Raw genomic sequence first — 24,906 nt, 5'->3', positions numbered from 1 at the left:
CACCTTCTTTTCCCCAAACATTTAGCATTGATAGAAAATAATAATTTTTAAAACGACATAGCCTCTTAAAAATACAATAAACATCTTCGTGGGGAGGAAATAAGACAGAAACCCAAGCAACGATTTGGCTGAAGACAAATGCCTGCTGAACCAGAGAGCTTAGAGCAGACAGCATTGCTCTAGTTTTGGCTGCTGTGGGGCAAAGACTAAAGCGGTCCGCATCAAACAGGGAAGGCAATCTTGGTGATCTACTTAGAGCCACTGGCTTCCAAGGATTCCCCCTGCTTGTGAAAGGAGGAGCGCAAAGAAAAAGTGAGTGTTGTTAACACAGCCTGTGCTGTGGTTTTTAGCAATGAGAGCACTGGGCAGAAGGATAACACAGATATTGCCTCCTGCCCAATACCTGAAACAAGCTTCCTGCAGCCCAATGCGTGAGTCACCACCAGGCAGGGGTCTCATATTGCCAGATCCTGGAGGATGACAATGGACCACTGTCAACTCTTTGTAGGTGGCCCCAATTGCAGTGTTGTGCCAGAGGAGTTCTCTTTGCTGGAGCAGATAACAGTGTTTCAGGTACTTGGTATGTGGCCATTCATCTGGAGAATGTATTCTTTTCTATCCCTATAGAAAAGAGGATCAGAAACAGTTGCAAGTCACCTGAGACAGAAGAGAGTAGATTTTGACAATCTTGTCCCGAAACAATGTTAACTCTTCCACTCTGTCATAATATACTCCAAAGGGATCTGTGCGAGCCAAATATACTAAAAAATATCACATTGGCTCATGATATTGATAATATCACATTAATTGGATCAGTTAAGCAAGAAGCAACAAATATATGAGAGGCTTTGGTAAGACACATGTGATCTAAAGACTGGAAGAAAACCCCATGAAGATTCAGGTTTCTGCCACTTCACTAAAATTTTTAGGGTTCTAGTGGTCAGAGACCTGACAGACATCGAATATGAAATAAAAGACAAATTGTTGCACCTTGCAATCCAAAAAAGGAAGCCAACACTAGATAAGCCTCTTTAGGATCTGAAGGCAGAGGGAATAATGCTTTGGCCCTTGTGCTGAGTCACTTGGAAAGCTGCCAACCTTGAGTGGTGCCCAGAGTAAGAAAGGGCTGTGCAGCAAGTCAAGGCTATAGTATAAGGAGACCTGTCGTTTGACTCATTGTCCTGGCGTCTCTTGGTGTTGGAGGTGTTAATGGTGAAAAAAAGATAGAAAGAATGGAGTTTATGGGAGAATCATAACTCAAGCTTTTGGGTTCTGGAGAAAAATTATGCCGACTTCTCAGATTGTAAATTGGCACAGCCACTATGGAAAACAATATGGAGGATCCTCAAAAAATTAAAAATAGAGCTACCGTAAGATGCAGCAATTCCATTTCTGGGAATATATTCAAAGGAAATGGAAACAGTAACTTGAAAACTACTTTGCACCCCCATGATCATAGCAGCATTATTTACAATAACCAAGACATGGAAACAGCATAAGTGTCCATTAATGGCTGAATGGATAAAGTTGTGATATATATACGGTGGAATATTATTCAGACATAAAACAAGAAGTAATCCTACCATTTGCAACATCATGGATGGGCCTTGAAGGTATTACGCTAAGTGAAATAAACCAGAGAAAGACCAACACTGTGTGATCTCACTTATATATGTGGGATCTAAAAATAAACAAACAAACAAACTTGTAGAAAAAGAGATCAGACTTGTGGTTACCAGAAGTGGAGGGTGGGGGGAGGGGAAATTGAAGGAAGGTGGTCAAAAGGCACAAACTTCCAGTTATAAGATAAATAAGTACTAGGGCTGTAATGTACAACATGATGACTATACCTCACACTGCTGTATGATACACAGGAAAGCTGAGAGTAATTTTTTTATGAGTTCTCATCACAAGGAGAAAATTTTTTCCTTTTTTCTGTTTTTCTTTCTCTTCATTGTATCTATTTGAGAAGATGGGTGTTAGCTGGACCTATTGTGGCAACTATTTCACCAATTATGTAAATCAACCCATCATATTATACACATTAAACTTATACACTGACATATGTCAATTATTTCTCAATAAAACTGGAGAAAAATACATACCATCTTCCAGAGAGAATTATATACCTTTTAAGAAACAGCTCCTATTGTGCTACTGGGACCCGATAGAACACTTAACCATAGGCACCAAGTGATGCTACACATGAACTGTCCAATAAGAGCTGGGATCCGACAGACTCACCAAGTCATAAAGCTGGGCATGTCCAGGAGCAATTCATCATAAGTTGGAGTATGGTACATCCATGATCAAGCCTGAGAAAAACATGAGTAGAAGTAAGCTATGGTATGTCATGGTCCATTTAATCTATCGTGGTTGTACCAGCACTGCTCCCTTAGGCAAGACCTACAACCTCGTGAGTAGGGGTCTGTTATGACCAGCTGTCAGAAGTGGAAAAATCTGAGTTTGTTTTGTGAAAAGGTCAGCTTGGGATGTGTGTGCATTCTGAAAATGGGCTACAGCTATATTACAGCCCCACTTCTAGACCCCTGAAGTATATTGATGAGGAGAAGTCTTCCCAATGGGAAGAGCTTTGGGCACTATATTTGCTCATCTATATTGTGTGAGGTATCCCAGTGTTAGAATGTATAAAGGTATATGAGCAATTGATGAATGGCTTAGCTGATTGGTCAAGGACCCAGAAGCAGAAATATTTGAATATTGAGGCTAAGAAGGTCTAGGCAAGAGGCATATGGATGGTTTTATGGGAGTGGACACCAGTGAGAAGATCTTTGAATTGTATGTTAACATCCCCCAGGAAATTTTGAACCCAGAAGAAACTTGCTTCAACAATCAAGTAGAGAGAGTAACTCAACTAGTTGTCTGTAGTTGGCCACTATCATCAGATATGGAGTATTGGCAAATGGATACATCAACAGAGTAGCCACGGTGGCCAGGATGGAGGCTAGGCATGGATCTGTTAGTATGGGCTCTGATTCACCAAGGCTGATTTAGCTACTGCTGATGCCAAATGTCCAACATGCCAGCAAAAGAGATCAAAGCTGAGCCCCCAATATGACATCAAGCATTGCAAATTCCAAAGAGCTGCTTGGTGGAAAATTGACTACATTGAACCCTTCAACCCTGGAAGGGGCACCAATTCATATTAACTGGAATTGACATATATTTTTGCCTTCCCTATTCACAGAGTTTCAGCCAACAGAAAGCATGTTGACCCACTAACACTATGTCACTAATTGGTGTATGAGTCTGTGAACCAAGAGGAGACACTGGGCGTGGTCTCATTTAACAGCATCCTAAATGGCCCGTTTTGGAGAGTTTGTACTTCCTGTTGATGTGACTTTTGGTTCTGCAAGTTTGGAAGTCTTGGATAGCTGAAAGAGGAGAACACTTCCACAGCAAACACATCGTTGCATTTTAAACTAGAGCTACCACTCACTTACCATCATGAAAGGGGTAATTGACCCTACCTATAAATCTCTTTCTCAGAATTTGCTTTTTGGGGAAACTGACCTGCTACAATCCCCTTCTCAGTGAGGCTTTCCTGACTACTATATTTAAAATTCCATCTCCAACACTCCCCATTCCTCTTCTCTGCTTAATTTTTCTCCATGACACTTAGCAATATCTAACCAAGCTATTTGTTATACACAGTTATGTTGTTTACTAAGACATGTCGGTGGGGAGTGGTATCCATTTTTTCATTCCTGTAACCCCATATTTCTGTTTCAGCTAACAATTGCCACAATAGTGCTACATAACAAACTAACTCAAAACTCAAGGACTTCAAACAATAATCATTTTATCACTCATGGTCATGCAGGTCAGTGTGCTGAGTCTATTTCATGCTACATATCTCCACAGGGGCAGTTATTAGATATTTCATCACTCAGAGCCTTTTCATTTCTATTGTACAGTAACGTTCTTCAGATATGTTATCTCATCTGTAGTTTTTCTTTTCTTATATATTCTATAGAAATTACATTATTTTCATAAACTCACCAAATTGATGCATCTAATTTTAACATTTAACAAAAAAGTGCTACCTTTGATCATAACTAAAATGTAGAGTATAAAATGTCATATGTGCAGAAGTTTCTTCTTTTTCTACTATTCACCAAATAAGCTCCAAGGATTTTGAATACACAAAGATCACAGGACAGCATTGTCAACTATTTTATATCCATAGTCCATGTATTGTGATTTTAGGATACTGCTTCTGAAAGAAACCTTTAAGAATGCTTTTTCATTTTTATCTCAATGAATAAAGATTTTATTTATGAGCACTTTCGTATATTTATACACAAATGATGCCTTTCTTTGATGTTTCACTTTTGAAGGCACAGAAGACGTGTTTTGCCTCAGGCGTTTCATTCCCATTGTGAGCTTTATGGAAACAGACAATATATTGCAGTGCTTTTAAAGCGTTTCTTGTAAAGAACTACATGGTAAGCCTGTTCCTGTTTACAGAATTCTGATGTAGAAAAGCACTTGAAAAGAAACCTATTATTAGAAAATTAATGTGAAAAATTTAAGCACTAGTAGATTTACTTAATGAGGTATGTTGCAGTTTGGGGATACATTGATCACTGAACAAAGGACATAGTGAGAAATACTTATAAAAATAGTATGCTTAAAAAAGCTGATTTGACTCTTTAATGAAGGGAATAGAATTTAAGGCAATTAATACACTTATATCCACATGAATATACCACATATATACACACGTAGCTATCCAACTACATATATCAATACACACATGTACGCACTCTCTATGGCTTACACTTTACATATATCAAAAAACTGTCTTGTTTTTCAAGGCTATTTTAATATCATCATGAAATTGATCTTCATAATCCACATTTGTATATAATTATGGTGTGCCATTTTTAATTAAAAATAAACATTACTTAAACTTTAATTAAAAATAGCATAACCTTGATACTTTGTTGCTTATTAAAGATTGTGGCTTTTTTACTTTAATTGGAATTATGTTATTATTAGCATCATCATCATCACTCAATCTTTAGAAGACCTAACAATATTATAAAGTATAAACACATATTATAACAAATGTATACAACTCTTTTCCAAAAGGTTATGTTATACATTAAGAAAAACACACCAAAATACCAACATACAGTGGAAATATAAAGGATAGAAGCAGCAACGGAAACTAACAAGGGAAAATATTTATGGGATCAGAAAATAGCACATCACACACATGCAGAAAGAGTTTGCTCCTAACCTATCAAAAATATTTAGGGAGACCCGCTCGATGGCACAGCAGTTAAGTTTCACACATTCTGCTTCTCGCTGGCCCAGGGTTCGCCAGTTCGGATCCCAGGTGCCAACATGGCACCGCTTGGCAAAAGCCATGCTGTGGCAGGCGTCCCACATATAAAGTAGAGGAAGATGGGCATGGATGTTAGTTCAGGGCCAGTCTTCCTCAGCAAAAAGAGGAGGATTGGCAGCAGTTAGTTCAGAGCTAACCTTCCTAAAAACAAAAAAACTTAAGGAGATAGCAAAGAAAACATATATAAAAGTTGAGAAAAACAAAGGAGGGCAGTGAGGAAAACTACTCTGTAAAATAACATTTCTTTTTATTAGCATGAAGTATTTAGCATTTACACTGATAATGAGAAGAAACAAATATCTTAGAGATAAATATGAGAAAGACCAGAGAGACAGAGGGAGAGAAAGAGAGATGCTCTTTCTAAATTAAGAAATTACTCTTTGCCTCACTAATGGATGACATGGGCACATCTGCATAGACAAGCTAGTAAATTATGACACCGTTTACTTTTCTGGTGTATGAAAGCAATTCATTGCATAAAAATTCTTTAAAGTGGCAGAGTGACATAAGACTTATTGTTATAAAAAAGAGAGATTCTCCCCAAATCCAAGACTCTAATAGTGCTAGAGTCAATACCAACTTAATATCTGAATAAAATTATAAAATACATACCATATATATATATATACACACCAAACACACACATATACACTCACAACAGTATACATTTTTCACAAAAGCATGCAGACAATTCAAATACTTCTATGGCTATTGGCTTACCTGTGTTTCAAATAAAAATGTTAAGCTCAAACACCTAGTTAGTTAAAATTAATCATGTGATTAAATTTTTCTTACCATTTTTAAAATATTAGTTTGAATCTCTTAGGTCAGGTTTTAAAACTACATGTATATTCATAACTATAATTTCCTTAATATGTCATGATAAAAAATATTATATGAAATTGATTTTTTAAAATTTTTGCAAGGACATTTATGCAAAATGAATATAACTCAAGCCAGTATCTTGATATTTATATATAATCTATTTTCCTGACTTTTTGATTTCACATAAATTTAAATATCAATCTTGACACATACATATATGTATGTGGTGATTTTATGTATTCATGTAAAGCGTCATTAAAATTAACAGATTCCTCTAATCATACTAAATAATGCCATACATGATGATAATAAAATTTAATTGTGTCTGTCTTTAAAACTCCAAAGTATTTGAAAAGGAATATCATATTTTTAGCTAGTGATGGAAAAATTTCCAGATGGTAAAAAATGTGAATGATAAAAATAGGCAAATTGAAATTAGAACTGTGATGGATTAATTTCCTTTTGGTTGTCCTTATGTTGTTTATATTCATGCCAAGTACCTGAGCCAATGCATCATCTCAAAAAACACAGGCAGGAAAGAAAAGGAAAGGAAAGGAAGATTTCTAAATTAGTTTTCAATAACATTTGCAATTTGAAAATCAAAATAACTGTTCACACACAAAAAATTTTGTTTCTCTTGCCATGCTTAGTTTTTCAAAAATGTATGCCTTAAACTTTAAAAGCCCTTCTTTCCGCATGCTTTTGGATGTAAGTGCATATTAGAAGATTACCAGAAATAATGGAGCCAAAGATATAGCCTTAGCTTTCCTATGAAAACAAAACTTTCTCTGAATCGTCTTATGAACAAGAAATCAAAATGTTTCCAATTAAAATGGGTCCACTCTTTTTACCTGAAAAGTAAAATTGAATTTATCAAACACTCATGAAATAAAGTAGGCAGAAATCAAGAAAAGTATAATTCTCCTGAAATGGAGGTTAATCTTTCAATTGTGTATTCTTCATATTTAAAATTATTTTCTCTCAATGAGTGATAAGTTTCCACACTAGCCCAAGAAAGTTACCAGCAATGTTACTAACAATGTTCTTGGGTTTGAAAAAGCAAAGTGAAAGCTGATTTTTAATCCCCCTGAACTCCCACAAGGGATAACTTTTTTGGCTATTCTTGAGCTAAAGACCACCCATGGAAAAGTCTTAGCATGTATCTGGTCTTTTTTCCCCAGAGGAAAATAGCACCAAATATCACACTGACTGTGCATGCAGTAAAACAGATCCATGGAAATGCTCTTGAATGAATATTTCAAGTCTCATGCTTCCTGGCTGCTAAAAATCTCTTCCTTGTGTTCACTGTCTGTTATTGATAAACATTCTATTCCACTATTTCCCAAACATGTTTCAAAATGCCCACATATATACCAAGACTAAGGGTTCTCTGGCTAAAAACCTCTGAGAAATGCTGGAATAAACACACTAAACCCGGTCCTTTGCATAGGCATTCCCAGACATATTAATATTCTAATGAGCACCATTGGTCTCCAGGAAGCACTACTGCCTGTGTCTGTTCCAACATATAAGCTTAACTCATCTGCCAGCGTCCTCTTGTCCCTCAATTCCTAGGTGACATTGGCCCACAATTTGAACTCTTATTCTCTGGATTTTGAAAATCTAATACTTACTACCAAATTTTCACAAATTCTCTAAGGATTTGAGACGGGTTGAAGAAAGAATAAGTTTTGGAGTTCGGAAGCTTACTTAATTTTGTGAGTACTCTTTAAGAAAAAATAATACAAAAGTACTAATGCATAAAAGGGCATAAAAGTTAATACTCGCTTGAGAGGAAATAAGAAATCACAACCAACAGTGCACATTTTAAAAGCTGAAAAATTCCACAAACATCACAATGTCCAGAAAAATAATATTTTGATTAATTGCCTGAAACACTTTTGTTATACTTTTCATACAATTTTTAGCTATCCTTTCTTTGACAGTTTCTTTATATGACAAAAATTTTGTAACAATTTTTCTGTAGAGAAAATACGTCAGTCTCTTGGCATAGGTGATTAAAATTTGTTTTTTATCTTTGAAAGTTTAGAAAAATTACTTTCAGTTTAACAAATTGTTCTTGATGATGTCATGAATTTTTAGGATAGTTGTCAAATTGGGGGAATTTTCTATCAGATTTCTTTCATATGTGAACTGTAATATTTTAGTCTTTCATTTTTCTTGTGTATTGACCAATATTAACTCTTCCTTGAATTGATGATGCTCATTCACCACTTTGTCTCCAATGTCTGCTGAAGTGACATATTATGGTTATGTACGTTATCTTTAATCATATCAGTATTTTGTGTTAATTTAATATCTCAATGTGATTATTAAGATCCACGTAATCTATCTCTATTCACTATCCATTTTGGTTAGTATTTAGTTTTATTTAGGCTCTCAATTTTGCCATCTAGTATTTAACAAATAGATTGCTTTGTAAGTGGATTTATAAATGCAAGTACTCTTTATTAGCAACTTTTTGAAAAAGAACTTTAGAGTATAAAGAAGGGAGTAAATGCCTTCTGCAACAGCATGAAGAGATGCCACTGCCACTTGGGATTATAAATTGAAGCCAGGGAATCTGCAGTGATGAGATGTCAAATTGAGAATAATGGCAAGACTATCATTATTATTAACTTTCTGGTCCTAAATAGGGAATAATATAAAAATTTAAACTTTAACCATCCTTGTCTGTTTTATGTAGTCATAACAAATGTATTTGCAATTTATTTGCAAAATAAATTATTTTTCCCAAGACCCTGAGGTTTTAACACTTATTGTTAGAGCTTGTAGAACATAATATTTAATATCAAATGGTCTTGCTTGTTAATTGGTTATCTTGTATAACAATGTTCAAATTGGAATCTCTGCTTGAGGAAGGCATTAATACTGGCTGGGTTTTTTTTTTCTTAGTAAATAAAAATAATTTTATTTGTTTAGTTTCCTTTTGTGTACAAAGGGGAATAAATGGTGCCTCTTCTAGATTCCTGATATTAAAGAAATGTAAGCAAGTGTGTTTCCCAATGACAGTCATAGATTTTACTTTCTTAATGTGCTCCTGTAACTTTTAGATGATATTTTATTTAGAATGTTTTCATTGATATTTACACATGACATAAATGAGCTTGGTCTATATTTTTCTTTTTGATGTTTTCATTGTCAGGTTTCAGTGTCAGTGTCAAAATTTCCCATAAAAGTCAGTTGGAGACTTTATTTTTGAAACACTGTAAAAAGTTTAAATAGCATTAAGATTATCTAGACATTATAGCATAGATGAACTTTGGGCTTTGTTCTTGGGTTTGTTTTGTTGGGGGCAGGAGGTGCTGCTAAATCTTTAAGGAGCCTGATTCTTTTAGATTGTTGTATTGAGTCAATCTCTTCTGAAGTTACATTGATTAAATTATATTTTGTTTGAAAACTATTTCTTTCATCCAGTGTTCTAGTTTCAATAGAGATGAGCAAATTATTTGTGTTAATCATTGGTCAGAAAAACAGAAACCACTCTAGGTATTCAAACAGAGGACATTTAATACAGGGAGTTGGTGACTAAACAGAAAACAGCGAGGGCTCCTCAAGAAGGCAATAGCAGGAGCTGCTGCTGCCCCAAAGGGAGAGAGGAGCCAAGTCATGTTACCAGAGCCCAGAAATCAGGGCTGTCAAGTGAGAAGAACCAGCAGGAGAGAACTGGGGGGCAGGGGGACTGTGAAGGGGAGGGGCTGTCTAAAGAGAGCTAGAATCACAGAGAAGATGCAGACGCTTCTAAGGCACTACCTGAATGAGGGGGTAGAAAATATCCTGGATTCTCCTTGCTGCTTTTCCCGGGCTGCCTATTCTAAGAAGACAGAGAGCCAGGGAGCTGGGGAAATATAGTTCCCACCGATGTGGAGCAGAACAAGGAAATCCAGGAGATGGATCTGAGAACAAGCATGAGATGAAGTTTAATTTTCTTTTACAATTCCCCACTATCTTTTCTAATTTATATATAAATGCACATAGATTAAAATTTAAATCATGCTTAGGATAACTAACTGATGATCTATTTTATTACTTTTTTCAAAGACCCAGGCGTGACCTGTTTCTAGTAATACGGTGTACTAGATGCTGGAAAAAACTACTGCTTCAGAAATTTTGGACACAATATGTGATTATATTATGTGCATGGCTGCCAGCAGAGCCTCAGCCAGAACATTCTCCAAAAGTGCACAGTATTTGATCCATAGACACAGGATTCTATGTAATATGGACTGGTAACAAGGCTCTCACTTTAGAGCAAAGGAGTGTGGCAGTGGGCACATTCCCACTGGATTCACTGTCCTTATCACATACTATAAACTCAGTAGTTGCCAGCCGAGAGAGAGCAATCGAAAGGCCTTTTGAAGGTGCAACTGAGGTACCAGCTTGGACATGATACCCTGAGAGACGGGGGCCCATCCTCACTGACACAGAATACACCTATATCAACAAGCATTATATGTTGCTGTGTGCCCAACAGGTATAATAATGAAACTGGGAACCATGAAGTGGATATGGACTTTCCTCTCATTATAAACTCACATTGCCTTCTTTGGGAAATTTGTTCATCCTATCCCCTCAACTTTAGTCTCTGATCGTGGTATGTACTACATAAGTGTTCATTGTTATTCTTATTTTTATGTTAATAGTAAATTATTATTTGATATTATACACAAACAAATTCAGGTGAATTGTTTTTCACCATAACAAGAAAGTGCTCTTGAATAAAAGGCCCATATTAAAAGCTCATAATACAATAAAGTTATGAACATGTAACAACCAAAAACATAGTAATACATGAATACATGTTTTTTATAGTCCTGATCAACTGTTCACAATTGCTCGTTTTTTACCATCTGCTTTATCTTGACCACATTTTGCTTGTGTCCCTCTATGAATTTCTAGCCCTAATCTCTTAAAAATCACCTAAAACTTTTCTTGAAGACATTGTTTTCTTATCTTGATTTTTCTTACAATTCCAGTTGAAAAATGTATACTCTTACTATCTTAAACACATTTTGTTTGTGAATTATAATTTTTTTACAGAATTAGTAAGAATCACTAGGCAAGCAATTGTGGTAGTGAAGATACAGGTACTCTTGGTAGCCATAACAGCATCATCAGGAGGTAAGGACACAGACACACTGTAACAGATTGCATAGTTCAAATAGTTACTGTTATCTGCCTCAACTGGGGAATAGGAGAAGCCCTGAATATATAATTTGAATAAGAAAACACATTTTCAAGAACACGACATGTTAAAAAATAGAATCTTAAGAAAAACACACCCAGGGTGGAAAAGAACAAATAAACTGCCACAAGAATCATCTTTATCAATGCTGGTTATTGCAGTGAAGGTTTTGTTTAAATATAGAAAGTACGTGGGAAGTTAAAAAGAAAAACCTTTCCCTAAATCTTAAGGCTGTGTGGAGTTTATGAAAATTACAGCAATTGCCTAATATAAAGAAGGAGAAGAAGGAGAAAGGAGGGGAGAGTAGGGAGAGAGGAGGGGGGGCAGGGAGTGGGGGGAGAGAAAGAGGAGGAGGGAAAGAAAGAGATCAGCAGCAACAACTTTTGCTTTCAAAGAACCATCGGCAAGTATCAATGCCAACTGGAAGACATTACCCACTGCTTACACCTGGACCAAAGCAAAATTTCAGACATAAAACATATTTCAAATAAAAAATATATTGCCAAGTCTGGTGTGCTGTTGACTGACATGAAAAGGATTTATTGACTCAAGAAATTAGAAATTTTAAAAATGTACTTGGTCTTCTAGTAAGCTTACGATTATACTAGGACTTCTGGCTAAATAACTTCTTTAACATGTTTAGCATTAAATACAATATATTACCTCCCAGAAATCCATCACCCTAGATTAATCATGAGAAAACATCAAACACAAATTCTAAAAAGTATCTGACTAGTACTCTTCAAAATGGTCAAGGTCACGAGAAACAAGAAAGGATGAGAAAATGTCATAGTTTGGAGGAGACAAAGGAGACCTGGCGATTAAACGCAGCATGCCATCCGGGATTGGATCTTGGAGCAGAAAAAGATTAGTGAAAAACCTGGAAAAATCCAAAGCAAGTCTGTACTTTAGTTAATAGCATTGTGCCAATGTTGTTTTTTTGCTTTTGACAAATGGGCATGTAAAATTTATTATCATTTGGAGAAGCCAGGTGAAGTGTGTAAAGGAACTCTCTGTGCTATCCTCGCAACTTTTCCATAGATCTGAAATAATTCCAAAATAAAAGTTTGTTAAATATATATAATACAATAACAAACTTAGTGGCTTTCTTTGTAACATATTTCTAAGTACTGTTTATCTTTCAGGGCTAGGTAACATTGTATCACTCTAAAGAGTAAGACATTTTATTCACTGTGTTTCCACTAATAACACTAGCATGAAGGTTACGATGATTAAGACATAACATGCTCAAAAACACACCTCACATTACTGGATGTCAGAAATAAACAACATTTGCGCACAGGAATAGTAGGCTTGATTATCTAAAGCCCATCTTACATGTATTGAATCTACTATGCCCATGGCAATAATGTTATAAACAAAATAAACAGTTCTTGAGTTTATAAACTTTTTAAATTTTATAATAATTATTATTAGAAAGCATTAATCAATAATTCTGCACATCTGGCATTATTCTAAGCACTTTATTTACTGATTTATTTAACAAATATTTGATGAATTCCTACAATGTGCCTGCCACTATTCTAAGCACTAGTGATAACGCCAATAAATAAAAAAGATGGCGTCTACTGTGGAACTTACGGACTAGGTAGGGAAAGAGGCAGGAAATAAAAATACAACAAATTGATACTGGCAGGCACCAGGAAGTCCAATCAGGAGGAGTAAATTGGGGGAGGGCAGCATAGCTGTTTCTGACGCACAGCTATTCGTGGAGGTGACTTGTCAGCCAAGATCAGAGGGAAGTGAGGAAACAGAGGATGTTTTAGGCAAAGATATTCTGAGCAGAGAAATGAACAAGTTAATATAAACAAATAAATGAGGCAGGAGCATGCTGAGAAAAATCATCAAAACAACAATACCTGTTATGATCTATAGTTGATAACTAAACAAATCACTGATTAAACATAGTAATTAGAGTTATAAAAAGTTAGTACTAAAGTAAGTTTTAGCAAATGATTGCAAATACCTCCAGGGCATAAGACTGTTATAAGGAAGAGAGGGTAGAGAAGTGTCTTGTTTCACAATAAGCCCTTCTGAAATATTTGATGCTTTACTATGTGCATATATTACTTTGTTAAAGATTAAAATATTTTATCTAACTCTAAGACTTCACTCAGTACTCCATAGTCCTTCTCCATTACTAGAATTAACTTATCGGATTTATACCTAGTGGGCATAGGGAGATGTCTGTATAAAACACTAAATTTTAAAAGAAGAATTGAAAATCCCTGCTGCTAATTTTGCAAAGTTGGATATATATGTTTCCTTTCTGTTCTCTCTTTTCCAGGAGCAACCTTTCAATCATGAATATGCTCAGCACGTACCTCCACTTCCTGTCCTTCAATCTGAACTAGCCTTCTCTCCTTCAAAAGTCTGAAATAATTTGTAAATTTCTGACTAAAGTTCTGAATCCTCATCAGAACTAACAAACACTAAAGGTAACTTCAATTCTCGAGCATATTGCCTGGCTAAGAGTTTAAGATAAGTTTCTGAACATATTGTGAACATATCAAAATGCATATTTTCCTTCCTCTGTGTCAGAATTATACAGAAGTCTCTTAAAACGTTCTGGGGGAGAACAGTTTGTAATCACCCATGGAAAATAAGAACAGGAAATATGATAAGTTCCAAATATATTTAGCACTATAAAACTTTGATGAGTTGCACATGGACGATTTCCTATGCAATTTTTTTGAAATAGTACTTGGGAGAAATTTGTCATAGGCATTTAAAATTAATGTGTCAGGTTGTCAGAAATAAATACTAAAATCTATAGAGCCTGTGTGTATTGTTTTGATTCTGTCAAAATCATTATCAAACTGCAGCAGAATGTTTAGATATTATCTTTCTTACAAAGTGGGAACACATCTTTCTCAGATGCTCTCAGATACTAATTTATAACAATGTACTTAAATATTTGATTTTTTTTCGATGAATAGTGTGTATTAACAAGTTGAATTATTTAAGAACAAGAGTAAATTAAGTGAAATAACTTTTCATTAAATCAAGGATAAAAGGGATGAAAAGAGCTTCTATTTTTTTTAATAGTTCTTTACCGTTTAAGATATTTTTTATAATTACTCCCTTTTTTCTCATTCCTGAAGCACATAACTAACATTGTGTATTATACTTCCAGATGTTCATGATCAAACTGAATGTCTTTAATTTAGTTAACACACATTAATTTAGTAAACACACATTAGCTTTTGCTAATTGTTGCTAAAGAAAAACAATCAAATAGCTGAAGGAGAAATGGATAGTAACTGGCACGCTCTCATCTCAGCAAATCTACTGACTTCATTTAGTCATGTCAAAAAGAAAACTTTATTTTTAGCCATTTGGTGCAAAATTAAGGATTGCATTTTGTTTTTAACATTGGTATTTTTTTAAAGTATGTTAAACTTGTGTCAAAATTCCTGGCAATTAGCATTTATACTATGTATTATTCTTTAACAATGTAAAATTGAAATATAAATAGATATAGCCCATAATTGATGATGAAGCAAAGTCATTTCTATGAAATCCACATTCAAAGTAATGTGAAATTTTGTAACGAGTGTCTGAAATATACAGAGGTTATTTAATGAAGATGTTCATTTATTCATCACATGTATGTCACTTACGTGCCAAACTCTATCCAATGCACTGGTGATTTAAGGTCAATGCAGCCAAGCCCAGTGCTCACAATCCATGGAGGGAACAGAAGCAGAATGTGCTCCCAGAGAAGAGGTTGTCCACAATGAGCTTTTGAGAAGTGAGTGTGCAGGAAACAGGTTCCAGGCAAAGGAAGCAGTGAAACATGACTCCTGAGATAGCACCACATAGCTATTTCAGGGACATCATGGCAGGAGGATTTGGGTGAGCTTGAGAAGGGAAGGATGGAAATCAGGGGTGGAAAACTGATCAAGAGCCTTACATGCCTTGTTAAAGAGTTTGAACATTATCCTATATATAGAAACTGGAATTGCATTGAAGGTTTTTAGAAGGAATTTGATTTCTGATATTCTGAAGCTTTCTAAGATCAAGGAAAGAATCAAGATTTATCTGTGTAGATAAACAAGCTATCACTTTAAGATATTTCTTTTTACAAGCAAATCAATTATTCCCCTTAAAAAAAGAAACTCATAGTTAATTCTACTTTCTCCTGTAAGTATTTCTTAATTATTACTTCCCTAATATAAACTGACATGTAAATGTACCTTTCTTTAAATTATGACAGGTAGCACTCCCAAAGTCACTCCCACTTCAACTGCCTCTTCCTACACTTCATTATCAGAAATCTAAATGGCACCAAAAGAAAATGTAGAACTTTGTAATTTTCTAGCCACCTTCCCCTTCACTTTAAAGATCTGGAAACTGAGGCTGAGAGAGAAGACAATTTCCCCAAGTCATACAGCTTTGGCTAGAATTTGACTCCCCAAAATAGGAGAATTTTATTGTATGTAAATTATGCTTAAATAAGCTTGACTTACAAAACAAAACAAAACACTACATAGGCTAAATACTTTAATTTGTTTAACATTTTGATATTGTTGTTTCTTCTTTTTACATGTGCCATTCTCACAAAACCCCAGGAAAATAGGACGAGAAGATAATTTTCATCTAAGGATAACTGAAATTCAGAAGGATTAAAACTCTTGCCTTATGTAACATAGCCAACCCAAATGCCTGATCTTTTAAATCTAGTTCAGGGTTCTTTCAACCACATCTTCTGTCCCCTACTCCACTCCCCATCATTGCTGTACAAACTGGTAAAATACAGCAAAACTTCCATTTCTAAACACCGATAAACCACACACACTCAACTAAACAGACAAGATACATTTACTTACATATCCTCTAATTCTTTTTTGTTTTATTTATAAAAATGAGGATAACAATATCCCCAGATGGGAATTTGTATGATAAGGGAAAATTAGAAGATGTACATGCTAGCTCCAGACAACAACTGTCACACAGCAGACCCTCAAGAAACATTTGGGGCCAGCTCCGTGGCCAAGTGGTTAAGTTCGCGTGCTCCGCTGCAGCGGTCCAGGGTTCGGATCCTCGGCATGGACATGGCACCGCTCGTCAGGCCACGTTGAGGTGGCGTCCCACATCTCACAACTAGAAGGACCTGCAACTAAGATATACAACTATGTACGGGGGGTGGGGCGTGGTTGGGAAATAAAGCAGATTGGGAACCATTATTAGCCCAGGTGCCAATCTTCAAAAAAAAAAAAAAGGAAGATTGGCAATAGTTGTTAGCCTAGGTGCCAAAAAAAAAAAAAAAAGAAACATTAGCCCCATTCTGCACTTGCTATATCCTACACTCATGCTTCTCAATTGGGCTAGCCCCATGAATAAGAGATGGTATGCCAGATGACACAAAATGACATTTTTGGGGCAACAACCTTTCCGGGAACTTCAGTTTTACTCACATTTTGGAGGGAAACTAAATAATTCAAATGATCAGTATTTTCATCTTTGTTAAAATAAACTCAGACAAGTAAGGAAATAAAAAATAAGGCTGAGATAAATTTTTAGGACTTCGAAGAAATTCTATTCTTATAGGTTACTTTGGGCAGTGCCTGTGTTTGTCATATCAGGCTGTGATTAGCATTTTGGTGGAAAGGTGTGAGAAGCAAGCAAGAGAAAAAATTTAAATATCCTATATGTAACCACTTTGAAAACTCTTTCTCGGGACAGACCAAATCTGAGCAAATGCCTACCCTACAAGCCAGCAATTCCATTCCTAGGTGTGTGCCAAGTAGGAATGTGTACACAAGTGCACCAAAAAACATGCAATCAGATGTTTACAGCAATACTCTTTGCCACATCTCCAAATCTGAAACTAGTCCAGATGCCTGCAAGAGTAGAACTGACAAATGTGGTTATTCATAAGGAATACATAGAAATGAGAATCAATGATCTAGAACTGCAAGCCGGGAATGAATCCCACAAACACGACATTAAATAACAGGGGATAGAAACAAGAGTACACACAGTATGACTCAACCTCTATAAAGATCAAAAACTAGCAAAACTACTCTATACGAATAGAATTCAGGGTAGTGGTTACCGTTGGCAAGTGGCAGTAACCAAAAGAGGGCACAAAGGTGTTGTTGGTATTGATAATGTTCTGTTTCTTGACCTGTTGCTGGTGACACAGGTTATTCAGTTTGGGAAAATTCCGTGAACTGCACACTCACGATAGGTGCTCTTTTCCACATGCGTGTTATAGTTTAATAAAAGCTGGGGGTTCTCAGTGGAGGGAAATACAAGGATCTATCCAAATTTCACAGATTATTTTCCCATTATGTTTAGGGTTAGGTTTCTAATTTTTATGGAGATGGATAAGCAATCTTATTGTACTTGGAACTTCTAATATTAAAAATCTAGATTTTTATTCCAGATTAGATTCCAAAGTTCTACACTAAAAGTATAAATGTATTCAAAAGGATTTTGAAATATCTGTAGGAAAACGAAAACTTTTAGTGCTAATTTAATAGTATTTTGGTGTTTATTTAATAAAGAAGAACTACATTATAGGCTTAGTTCAGTGATAATTTTCAAAAACAGATGTATTTAATAATTTATCAAGGGGTATTTCAAGAACTCTAGTTTGCGTCTATGTGTTTATACGCCATCTTCTCCCATCATGCTGGGAAGTACTTAAATATAGGAGCTGTGCCTCATCTACTTTACGATTTCCACCACCCAGCATAGTTTGTGGTACATAGCAGGTGCCTGATGCACATTTCTAAATCAAAGGATAACATGGGAATAGATGAGTTAAAAGATGCAAAGAAAACAACTATTTATTGTCCACTTTCATTTTGTTTTGTTTTATCACACGCCAGTCCATCTTTCCTAATTGACATGCCATGAGGGTACTCAAGTGAGGTCCCTCCTTCATGAGAAGGCTTCAAGGTAAGAACTGAGGTCTTTTGCCAGCAGCCAACACCAGCTAGACAGCTATGTGAGGGAGCCACGATGGAGGCAAATCCACCATCCCCAGTCAATATTTCAGTTGATTGCATCCTGGCCAATATCCTGGCTGAAACCGCATGAGAGATCCTAAGCTAGAAACACTCAGTTAAGCTACTCTTGAATTCCTGACCAACAAAAAAAATGAAATAATAATCATTTATATTCTAAGACACTGTTTAAGATAATTTTTTATACATCACTAGACAATCAATGCACCAATTTTTGTTGATTATGAATAAGATGGATATAAAAATTAGATTTTGTGTGGATGTATGTTTTCATTTCTCTCTGTTAAATATCTAAGAGTGACATCTCTGGGTTGTACAGTTTATGTACGTGGCTGTACAATACTGTATTTCCACCAGCAACATGAAAGATCCAGTGGCCCCTGCAGCTTTTCAGCTTTTGGTATTCTCAGTTGCTGTTCCTTGGGTCTTTGCTTACTTGTTTGTTTTAGCTGTTCTGATGGGTGTGTAGTGGTATCTCATTGTAGTTTAACATGCATTTCTCTAAGGACTAATGACGAGCATCTTTTCCTGTGCCAGCCATTTTTCTTCTTTGGTCCAGTGTCCTTATAAATCTTTTGGCAATTTTTTCTTTTGAGGAAGATTAGCCCTGAGCTAACATCTGCCACCAATCCTCCTCTTTTTGCTGAGGAAGACTGGCCCTGAGCTAACATCCTTACCCATCTTCCTCTACTTTATATGTGGGATGCCTGCCACAGCATGGCTTGATAAGCAGCGTGTAGGTGCACCCCAGGGATCTGAACTGGCAAACCCCAAGCCGCTGAAGCAGAGCGCATGAACTTAACCACTACGCCACTGGGCAGGCCCATTTTGGCAATTTTTAATGGATTATTTTCTAATTATTGAGTTTTGACAGTTCTTGTTATATGCCAAATACAAGTCTCACCAGAAATATATTTACGAATATTTTCTCCCAGCCTCTAGATGGTCTTTTTATTTTGTTAAATGTCTTTTGAAGAGAACTTTTTAATTTTGATGCAGCAAGATTTGTCATTTTTTCTTTTATGATTCGTTCTTTTTGTGGCCTAAGAAAACTTTGTTGAAGCCAAGTCTCCCATGTTTTCTGCCAGAAATTTTATAGGTCTAGGTTTTAGTTTTAGGTCTGTGATCATTTCCATATAAATTCTAAAACCAGATTGTAAATTCCACCAAAAAAGTCTTCTGGGATTTTGATTGGGGTTGCTGTAACTCTACAGATAAATTTGCAAACAAAAGATGTCTTAATAATATTGTTTCTTCTGGTCCATGAACATGGTATCTCTTCAATGATTTAGTTCTTAAGTTTATCTTAGTAATGTTTTATAGCATTATATATATAAGGCAGGCATATCTGTTAAAGTATTTCATACTTTTGATGGTATTATAAAAGTCTTTTCTTTCAGCTTGCATCTATTTTAGTATTTAGAAATAGATTATTTTTTATATATTGATGTTACATACTGAGATATGCTAAAGTCACTTATTATTTCAAATAGTGTTTTTTTTTTTTTCCTGCCTTATTGCAATGCCTAGATCCACTAGCGCAATTGAAGTTGTGAGGGTAGTTATCATTGACTAGTTACCAAAGTTAGGGAACTATTAAATACAATGTTGCCTGTAGGTTTTTCAAAAATGTCCATTATCAGGATAAAGAAGTTCCACACATATAAATTTGACAACTTAAATATATTGAACCAATTCCTTGAAAATCATAAACTGTATAATCTCACAAAGATAAAATACACAACTTGAACTGTACTAAAACTATTAAAGAAATTAAACTCATAATTAAAAACCTTCCAAAAAAAGAAATCTCCAGATTATGATCACTTCAATGGAGAACTTCACCTAACTTTAAAAAGGAACGATGACAGATTCTAAACCATCTCTTTCTAAAAAGAAAAGACAAAGGAACACTTTCCAACTCATTTCATGAGATGAGTATTTTCCTGGTACCAAAGACAGACAAAAGACAATATAAAAAGAAAAGAAGAAAAAGGACACTACAGAAAAGTATCCCTCATGAACAAAGACACAAAACTTCTCAAAAATATCACAAAACCGAGTAAAATTTAACAATAAAGTGGGTTTTCTCCTGGGAACGCAAGGTTAGTGACATATTCAAAAATCAATTCATATAATCTAGTATATTAATAATGTAAAGAAAATAAACTATATGATCATATCAAATGATGTGGGAAAAGCATTTTAGAAAACTCGTACCCATTCATGATAACAACTCTCAGCAAACCAGAATAAAAGGGAATTTCTCAACCTGATAAAGGGCAGCTGCAAAAGACTACATGTAATATTTGCAAAATTTTAAAAAATAAATTAATAAGTCATATCACAACCAAAATAAATTCTGAATGAATCAGAGATTAAATGAAAAAGAAACATCTATACAAGTATTAGAACAAAGCATAGGTAAACACTTTATGATGCCAAATCCAGAAGCAATAAGAGACAAGATTGATAAATGTGATATTTTTTTAAAAGTCATTGTAGGAAACATCATAAGTGAAGTCGAAATATAAATGACAAACTAGGAGAAAATATTTTCAATTTATAGCTAAGAAAAATGTTCTTAAAATTCTGAAAAAATGAGCAAATAAATGTGACTAGCCATCTCTCAGAAAAAATATGCTAATGACCCTTAAACACGTAAAATATGCAATGCTTCACTCATAATGAGAGAAATGAGAATGAAAATGACATTGCCGTGTCATTCCTTGCTTATCACAGTGGTAAAAATTCGAATAATTGACAGTCCACTATGTTGGCAAGGCATATAGAGTGCTGTCATACATGGAATTTGGCTATGCCCAATAAATGACATTTGCATTTGAACCAGCAATCCAACTTCTAGAATCCTTCTAAGAACCCTTCTAAGAATTTACCAAGAAGATATAGGCCTCTCTTAAAATACAATGCTTAAGTGCACAAATTTAATTATTGATAGCAAAATATTGGAAACAAGCAAATTGCCCAACCATAGAAGACAATAAATTATGGTACAACTATATGAAACAGTACCATATGGCTGGACAAAGGATGAAAAAACATCTCTATAAACTGATATGTGGGGGTTACTCAGATAGGTTATTAAGTGAACTAAAGCAATGACCTTTAAAATACCTTAACTAAAAAATAAGTGAACAACTGAATAAAGCAAGAATTGTAGAATCTTGATTATTTTAGAATCTCTACATCCTTACTATTCTTGATTCATTGAATATTTTTGACATTTTTCAAGCTAAAAAATTTAAAACTACGAAGTTAAAAAATCATATACAACAGTTTTATTCACTCTAGAAGTTTCCTTCTGTTGATATAAGATTAGATCTATAGTTGCAAGCAAAGAATCCTAACTGTTTAGCTACCCACTTTTCCTTCCTTAAGGTTTCAAATGGAAAAGAAGCAATTGGAGGATGCATCCTTTGATACCTAATCAGAGTTTAATTGTTCTCAGTCTAGGGTGGCAGACAATCACTCAACTGAAAAAGCAGGTCTTACCATCTTTGCTCCCACAGGAATCTCTAGAGACCACTAGGCATTAGTCCAGCAAGAGTATAGGACTGAGCACATCCACCCTAGGGAATGGCGGCCTGCCCAACCCTGATAATGGGCTCTCTACTAGGCTGCTGTTGCCCAAGCATTAAAAGACATTCTGCTGTGCAGTTCTCCTTAGAAAAATATTCAGTGACCTCACTTCTTTGGTAAAAGGCATCTGATTTAAAAAGCATGGATAGGGGGCTGGCCCAGTGAGTGGTTCAATGGTTAAGTTTGTGTGCTCCACTTTGGTGGCCTGGAGTTGGTGGAGTCAGATCCCGGGTGCAGACCTAGCACTGCTTATCAAGCCATGCTGTGGCAGGCATCCCACATATAAAACAGAGGAAGATGGGCATGGATGTTAGCTCAGGGCCAATCTTCCTCAGCAAAAAGAGGAGGATTGGAAGTGGATGTTAGCTAAGGACTAATCTTCCTCAAAAAAAAAGCATGAATAGATAATGGGACTTACTGAATTTTATTCTCTTGATGGAAAAGAAAACATAAATGCTCGACACGAAATATTGAGGAAAATAATCTGTCAAGAAAAAACTACAGACTCCCACCCCCAAGATAAGCAAAACCTATGACTTTCGTTTATTCTTGTAAACATAAAGTGTAATACTTAGAATTTAGACGTTGAGAAAAATGGAAGATATCTTGAAACTTACTATTTAAAAGGGAAAAGCCCTCTGAAATTTCGAGAATTCGTCTGTTTTCCTTTTAGTTCCATGCCCCAAGAAGGCGATGTTCATACGTCTTCCTTGCAGTGAAATCATGGACATGGTTGTTCTCAGCCTGCTGCTGGCCGGCTCCCTTCATTTTCCCTCAGTCCACAAGGGTGCTCTTTAACATTTAAACTTTCACTTGTCTGGCTTCATGCTACAAAAGCTGTGATTCTGCTGGATTGAAGAGATTATGGAGGGAGGTGATACCATGACTTCTTTTTAGTTTACCAGAAACAACTATCACCATACTTTTTATGACTTTGCTTGCATTTCTAAGGTGGAGAGTGTCACAAACTGATGTCCGTCTAAGATAAGCCTGTCCTCCCCCCTTTATCTCGACCAAGGCCTCACTTATTGATGTGTTCTCGGCACACCCTGCATTTCTATTTAGTTGGCTGTCTGTAGTGTTAGGTTGTGAATCTCCTGAGGACAGGTAATTTGCCTTATTTTTTCATTATCCACACCACCTACAGGGTACTTAACACGTATTTTAAATGCATAAATAAATGAATGACTAGAAATGGATACCTTAAATAAACGCTTGATAGAAAAACATTCTCCTACAGCTACAGGGCTTGGTGATTCTCTAACTGCTGCTGGCCCGGGATAGCGGCAGAGCACACCACACCTGGGACCCATCCTTGACCCTGTTCTGCTCCCCTTTTGCCATTCGGGGCAGGCCTGTGATAGCAGGGCTCATGTAAAACGGTGGAAACAGAAGGGGGACACATTTGCTCCTGAAATCTCCCCTTTAGCTTTCCCCCCAGAGCAGACAGCCTTGAGTGATTGGTGGTTTCCTTTCGTTGCATTCCTCAGCTCCTATTCTTTTCCACCTCACTCAGAAAGGAAAGTTGTTTACTTTGAAAAGGAGTTGAATATTACTGCTTGTCGGTAAAAGTGTTTGTAAAGAAAACAAAACTCGAGGCAGCATTCAAACCGTAATAAGCATCCTGAAGAGCTATAAACTCCATAAAAGAGCAATTTGGGAGCTAACTCTAATTGTGATAGTTAACATTTATTGAGCACTAAATATGTGCCAGATATTTTGCAGTTTACACTTAATCCTCTAGCAATTTTTTGAGATAAGCATTATTACCTTTTACAAATGAGCAAGTAGTCACACAGCTAGCATTCAAAATAGGTTTATTCGACATTAAAACACACTTGCTTAAACATTTGCAGCTGGAAGCCCAAAAAGCAATCATGGAAAAGAGACACTGTTTTGCCCAAATACAGTAGAACTGTAGCATCCTTTCGCTCCTAAGACATTTATAGGATGAACTGACCGAAGGACATGGATTCGCAATTAAATATTTTAACACCCCTGGAGTTGTTCTACGTTGAGGGGGAGGAGCTATAGGCCCCAGAACCCAATACAAGGATAGCATCTCTTGAAAAACCAGCCCATGTGAGCAGCTGAAAGGAGCCCAGCACTGTTCTCTGCGGTATGTATTTACTTCCTAGATTTATCATCAATAACACTGCAATTTATTTCCATAGAATAATACCCTTTTGTGTTATCACAGTCATAATTATTTTATTGATTATTAAGATTAGTAAGTCCAAAAATTCTTTCACTTCTTTAATTTTACATACCTGGACGACTAAGATGCTCAACTAGAAATGCTCCAGTCTTCCAGTAATTCGACTTTTTAGATCCAGTGCCATAATATTATAATCTTAGCATATAATGGTGGGTTCTTTAAAGTAAATCTTAAGTCCTAAAAAGAAAAACAAAACAACAACAAAACTGACAGACATACACCATCTGTCTTTTTATATTTTTAACTGATTTAGATTAACAAGAATATCAGGCTTATTGATGTCTATAATGCATTTTCTGCTATGATTCTCCAAAATGCTCTGGATCAGTTTTAAGAACTTTAGGCCTCTCATCCTCCTCTATATCAGAAAATCACATTTCCCCTCCTACATTTTTCAATATGTTGTCCTAAGTGTGATAAGAAAATGAAACACAAACTCTGTCTTTACATTTTCATGATTCACGTTTGTTAATTAAGTGATACATGCCAGTGGCAGTGGGAATGGGGTATTGGGAAGGGCAGGGGGAAATATTTTGATCTGTAAGTACCAAGTGGGAATAAACATAATGATGGCAGTAAAACCACAGTGCTGACTGGGGAAGAATTACAAGAGCCATTAAGTTCACGGAACAATGTCTGTCACATAATGTCATCAATAAATATTTCATATTCATCACAC

At 35.7% G+C, this 24,906-nt stretch overlaps 1 long non-coding RNA gene across 2 annotated transcripts; it reads right to left on the bottom strand.

Annotated features, from left to right (window-relative positions):
• Window positions 1-486: 486 nt before the first annotated feature.
• Window positions 487-24,406, bottom strand: LOC111772579 (uncharacterized). 2 transcript variants are annotated; one of them, XR_011436270.1, is made up of 3 exons: window positions 24,280-24,406; window positions 2,245-2,315; window positions 487-621 (listed from the first exon to the last, which is right to left on the bottom strand). It is a non-coding gene; the product is annotated as an uncharacterized lncRNA (long non-coding RNA). The 2 variants fall into 2 exon arrangements; XR_002806567.2 differs by lacking the exon at window positions 24,280-24,406 and adding an exon at window positions 22,627-22,759.
• Between the last annotated feature and the right edge of the window lie 500 nt (window positions 24,407-24,906).

This window comes from Equus caballus, chromosome 2 (genome assembly GCF_041296265.1).
Source record: "Equus caballus isolate H_3958 breed thoroughbred chromosome 2, TB-T2T, whole genome shotgun sequence".
NCBI lineage: Eukaryota > Metazoa > Chordata > Mammalia > Perissodactyla > Equidae > Equus > Equus caballus.
The sequence above is the reverse complement of the archived record's forward strand: the minus strand, read 5'-3'. Positions and strand labels throughout refer to the sequence as shown.